This window comes from Benincasa hispida, chromosome 1, assembly GCF_027475165.1.
Source record: "Benincasa hispida cultivar pf3 chromosome 1, pf3_genome.v1.1, whole genome shotgun sequence".
NCBI lineage: Eukaryota > Viridiplantae > Streptophyta > Magnoliopsida > Cucurbitales > Cucurbitaceae > Benincasa > Benincasa hispida.
The window spans coordinates 96928909-96935110 of record NC_143478.1 but is presented as its reverse complement, the minus strand read 5'-3'; the positions used below and the strand labels follow the sequence as shown (position 1 = coordinate 96935110).

At 39.3% G+C, this 6202-nt stretch overlaps 1 non-coding gene across 1 annotated transcript; it reads right to left on the bottom strand.

The window, feature by feature from the left end:
- Window positions 1-532: 532 nt before the first annotated feature.
- LOC120070462 (small nucleolar RNA R71) lies at window positions 533-639 on the bottom strand. The gene has a single exon (XR_005479957.1). It is a non-coding gene; the product is annotated as a small nucleolar RNA R71 (small nucleolar RNA).
- Window positions 640-6202: the final 5563 nt, after the last annotated feature.

Below are 6202 nucleotides of genomic sequence, written 5' to 3'. Positions count from 1 at the left end.
ATTTCCATTCCACCTGTGAAGGAAGTAGCAAGCATTGTATGAGCGAAGGAAATACTCTTGAGCTCAAGTACGACCTAAAGATTGAAAGAATTTTTCGTAAAAGGCAAAAAAATAGAAGTAAACGGCAAAGAAGAGTTCGTAGAATGGATTAACAAACTGAAGAACGAGTAGCAAATGAAAACAAAATGATGGAAAATCCCATCCTACTGGCAAATGATCGCAATAGACCCATCCGGAACTATGTGCCACCAAATTTGTATGATTTCTCCCCAGGAATCATGAGACCAGCATTAGATGGATCAAGGCTCGAGATGAAGATCCGCACGGCCATCTACGAAGCTTCATTGAAATTTGCAACACTTTTGTGTTCCCTAAAATTTCCCAAGAAGAGGTTCGACTCACGTTATTTCCATTTTCACTATGCGATAAAGTGAGAAAATGGACATACTCTCTCGAAACAGGAGAGATAACATCATGGAACCAAGTTGTGGAGAGATTTATGAAGAAGTATTTCCCTCCTACATAAAATGCCAGAAGGAGGAAATTGATCACCAATTTTGAACAAGAAGAATATGAATCGTTCAATGATGCATGGGCGAGATTCAAGAGACTAGTATGCGACTGCCCACACAATGGATTACCAGATTGCCTCCAAATGGAGATTTTCTATCATGGACTCAACTCTACATCGCAGACAGCTGCCAATGTGGCAGCAGCAAGAGGTCTTCTGGACAAAACATATGATGAAGCAAAGAATATTTTGGATCGCATCTTAAAAAACCATAAAGATTGGCAAGAAAGCGATCAAAGAACGAATCTCAGAGAAGGTGATTCAAGTAATGATGCCATCGCATCGTTACAAAATCAGATGATGCGATGATAAACTTATTGCAAGGCATCGCAATAAACAATTCAAGAGCTCGAAATGGGCAAGTCAATGTGATAGAGCAAATAAGCACTAATTGTGTCTTATGTGAAGAATTGCATTCTTTTGAGGAATGCCCACGAAATCCTCAATCAGTTTCCTTTGTCAAAAACAATCCTTTTTCAAACACTTACAACCCGGGGTGGCAAAATCACCCTAATTTTTCTTGGAAGAACAACTAACAACAAGGCAATTAGCTTGTGGCTCAGAGAGAGGGACCGTCAGGGTTTTTCCATAGATCTAATGGACAACAGCAAGCTATCAGTTCTCAACCACCATCCTCATCATCCCTGGAAAACCTGTTGAAGCAATACATCGAAAAGAATGAAACAGTCCTTCAAAACCAAGCTACATCAATCCACAATTTGGAAATTCAAATGGGACAAATTGCGGGAGAGCTAAAGAACAAACCCCAAGGGACATTGCCTAGCTTAACCGAGCTTCCACACAATCCAAGAAATACCAGGAAAGAACATTTCCAAGAAGTCACCCTAAGGAGTGGAAAGGCGGCGATAGAAGTCATAAAGGAGCCATGCAAGACAGAGTCAAAGGAGCAACCTGTGATTGAATCAAAAAAGCCCCTATCGCAGACTAAATCAAAGGAGTCAAGACTAGGGAGCCAGAAGATGCGACCACCTCTAAGCCTTCAGACCATGAAACATTAAAGTATAGCTACTCCATTTCCTCAAACACTGACAAAGAAACATAATGATGAAGGCTAGTATCAGCGCTTCTTGGAAATTTTGAAACAATTACACATCAATATTTCATTCATAGAAGCGATAGAGCAGATGTTGGTGTATGTGAAATTTTTGAAGGACATTGTCTAGAAGAAGAGAAGCACGGGAAGATTTGCCACGGTGGCATTGACACGAGAATACAACACTATAATTCCACCAAAGATGTGCGATCTAGGTAGTTTTACAATACCCTGCTCAATAGGAGGAATTTATATTGGTCAAGCATTAAGCGATCTTGGGGTAAGCATAAACTTAATGCCCCTTTCAATTTTCAAAAGATTGAATGTGGGACAGCTAACGCCCATAACGTGACTCTTCAACTCACCGATAGATCCTTGGTGCATTTTGAAGGGAAATTAAAGGATGTCTTAGTAATAATAGACAGATTCATTCTACATACAGACTTCATTATCTTAGATTATGAGGCGAATAAAGATGTTCCAATCATATTGGGACTACCATTCTTGTCTACTGGTCATGCTCAAATAAATGTGCACAAGGGAGAAATCATAATGAGCATCAACAGAAAGAAGCTCAGGTTCAATATTATCAAGGAAATGAAGTTCCCAGATGAGGAAGGTTTATCAGATTCCGATGATGAACAAACTTGCGTTGAAAATTGGGAGTCCGAATAAGAGAATGAAGAAAGAGAGGATATGATAGCATCCATTAAGATTTGTCATGCGATAACAGAGATGTTGTAGAATGATGAAATGCTAAATTTGGATGAAGAAAGAAAAGCACAGAAGCCCTCTTTAGAACAACCACCTACACTAGAACTAAAAACTCTACCAACTCACTTGAAGTACGTATTTCTCGGCCAGAATGGAACCTTACCAGTCATCATATCTTCTGCGTTACCGGAAGAAAAAGAAACTGCACTGATCAATGTTTTAAAAAAATATATTAGAGCAATCGGATGGATGCTTGCAAACATCAAAGGTATCAGCCCAATGTATTGCATTCATCGAATCTAGCTTGAAGAAAATCAGAAGGGCTCAATAGAGCCTCAACACAGACTAAACCCTACGATGAAAGAGGTTGTCAAAAAATAAATCATCAAATTGTTAGATGTCGGCATTATCTACCCTATCGCAGATAGTACGTGGGTCAGCCCCGTGCAATGTGTTGCCAAAAAGGGTGGGATGACAGTGGTTCCTAACGCAAACAATGAATTAATCCCCATGAGGACTGTCACGGGTGGTGGATTTGCATGGACTACAGGAAACTCAATGCGGCGACAAAGAAAGATCAATTCCCCTTACCTTTCATTGATCAAATGCGCGACAAATTAGCGGGGAATGATTATTTTTGCTTCCTTGATGGATACGCAGGCTATAACTAAATTATGATCGCACTAGAGGATCAAGAAAAGACCACGTTCACATGTCCATCTGGAACATTAGCCTTTCGTCGCATGCCTTTTGGATTATGCAATGCACCCAGTACGTTTCCAAGGTGTATGATGGCGATCTTCTCCGAGTAACTTGAAGACTCGGTTGAAATCTTTATGGATGACTTCTCAATCTATGGACAAACATGTGAAATCTGTCTGCAAAACCTGGAGAGAATACTGAGAAGATGTGAGGAAACTAATCTGGTGTTGAATTGGAAAAAGTGTCATTTTATGGTCAAGGAAGAAATTGTGCTTGGGCACAAGGTCTTAAGAATTGGGTTAAAGGTGGACAAAGTAAAGATTAAAGCTATAGAAAAACTTCCACCTCCAGCGAATGTGAAAGCTATGAAGAGTTTCCTAGGACTCGCGGGGTTTTACAGAAGGTTTGTGAAGGACTTTTCCAAAATCGCTCGACCATTGAATGCGTTGTTGGAAGCTGATAGACCCTTTGATTTCGATTCACACTGCCTCACGGCATTCAAAACACTAAAAGACGCTTTGACTTCAGCACCAATTCTGATCGCACCAGATTGGACGAAGCCATTCGAACTGATGTGCGATGCCAGCAGATATGCGATGGGGGAAGTCTTGGCACAAAAGGTAAAGAAAATGTTACACCCCATCGCATATGCTAGCAGAACGCTAAATTCCATGCAGACAAATTATACCACTATCGAGAAGGAACTTTGAGTAGTAATTTTTGCTATTGGAAAATTCAGACCTTATTTGTTGGGGTCAAAAGTGATTATCCACACAGACCACTCTGCGATAAGATATCTGATGACAAAAGAAGATGTGAAGCCTAAACTAATCCGATGGGTTCTCTTACTTCAAGAATTTGATATTGAAATAATCGACCGAAAGGGAACAGAGAACCAGGCCACTGACCATTTATCGCGATTAGAGAATTCAGAAGTGGATCACATCTAATAAGTGGTAAACGCCTCATTTCCTATGAACAGCTGCTTAAGATTGAAGAACTGCCCTGGTATGTAGATATTATCAACTTCTTGGTCTACAAATAATTCCCTGAAAACTACACATCCCATCAAAAGAAAAGGCTCATACATGAATGCAAATTTTACCACTGGAACGATCCAAATCTTTACAAAAGAGGACAAGACCAGATATTGAGACTCTGTGTTCTTGAAACTGCTTTCCATCGCATATTGTTTCAATGTCATGAATCACCCTATGGAGAGCATTTCGGCAGACAGCGCACGACAACGAAACTTTTTCAATATGGGTATTATTGGCCCACTTTGTTTAAAGATGCACGAGAATACTCCATGAAATGCGATAAGTGCCAACACACTAGAAGCATTTCAGAAAGAAATGTGATGCCAATTAACATCATTTTGGAGATGGAGCTATTCGACGTCTGGGAATAGATTTCATGGGACCATTTCCATCATCAAATGGTCATAAATACATTCTTCTGGCTGTCGACAATGTTTCAAATGGATTGAAGTTGATTCATGCATTGCAAACGATGCGGCAATAGTCTCTAAGTTCTTGAAGAAAAACATCTTTACTCGTTTTGGCACCCCACATGCCATAATAATTGACGAAGAGACCCACTTTGTGAATCGCATTGTTAGTAAACTGTTGATCAAATATAATGTCCACCATAAGATTGCCACCGCATATCACCCCCAAACAAAAGGACAAGTAGAGTTTTCTAATAGAGAAATCAAGTTAATCTTAGAGAAGGTGGTGAACCTATCGCGGAAGGATTAGGACATGAAATTGGATGATGCCTTGTGGGCATATCAAACTGCTTATAAAACACCCATAGGCATGTCACCATATGTGTTAGTGTTTAGAAAGGCTTGTCATCTACTGTTGGAACTGGAATATAAGGCGATATGGGCAGTTAAGAAACTTAACTTTGATCTTAAGGCTGCAGGAGAAGAGAGAAAACTTCAACTACTAGAGCTGGACGAGTGGAGATTACAAGCATATGAAAATTCCAAATTTTACAAAGAACGCACCAAGTGATGGCATGATAAGCGTCTTTGCGAGAAAAACCTCAAGACATGTCAAAGGGTATTACTGTTCAACTCTAGGCTGCGTCTCTTTCCTGGAAAACTAAAGTCGCGTTGGTCCGGGCCTTTCATAATCAAAGAAGTATTCATGCATGGAGAGGTGGAATTGACCAACGAAGATGAGACCAACGCATTTAAAGTGACTGGACAAAGAGTAAATCTGTATCATGGAGGGGATTTCCAACGCAAGAAAACCTCTATTGACTTGGGTAAGCCAAAATGAAGTAGAAACACTCAGTCCCTGCAATGATAAGCGGCTTACATTCATCAAGGACGAAATATATCCTTTTGAGTATCCTTTTTGTTTTTGTTTCAAGAATCTATTTTACTTTATGCATAATTACTACTTTTTATGATTGTCAATTCTTTTCTTCGTACTTTTTCTATCTTTTTTATTTCATCATTTTGATCTCGATAATCGAATGTGACGGAGTAACATGATGGGCTTAAAACACGCGATCGGTTGATCAAAAAGAAAAGCACAATTCTTCGCAAATACAATATTAGCCCATCACAGGAAAGGATGCGATCAAAATTATGCGAGCGAAAAATTAAATTTGGGGGTTATGTCCCTCTTTGCCTCATCTTATTTCAATTTTTGTACTTTCCAGTTTCAATATTGTTGAATTCTACTATCGCATTCTCTCTCGTTTGGCTCAAATCTGAATTTTTTATTACTTTATTTGGTCGTCGCATTCTTGCTTTGCTCATTAAGACTTCAATGATAAAAATATATGTCTCTTCTCTTATCGCATGAACTAGCGTCAGATTAATTTTAGGACATTCGATTCACAACGAATTTCTAAATTTTAGTTGGTCTGCCAACTTTACTTCACAACTATTTTTACAAAATTTTCTGAGTCCATCGCATGAATTATCTTGTTTTCACCAATGAGGACATTGTTGCGTTTAAATTTGGGGGGTGTTATTTTCAGCCTTCATTTCAGTTTTAAAAAAAATTATATATATAGTGTTGAGATCGGATCCTGCTCGTAATTGGATGTCCGCATGACACCCGTGGGGGCAAGCCAAAACGAAGGTGGGAATCGTGATCAACGCAGAAGATAAGTGATAACAACTCCGCTACCAAATA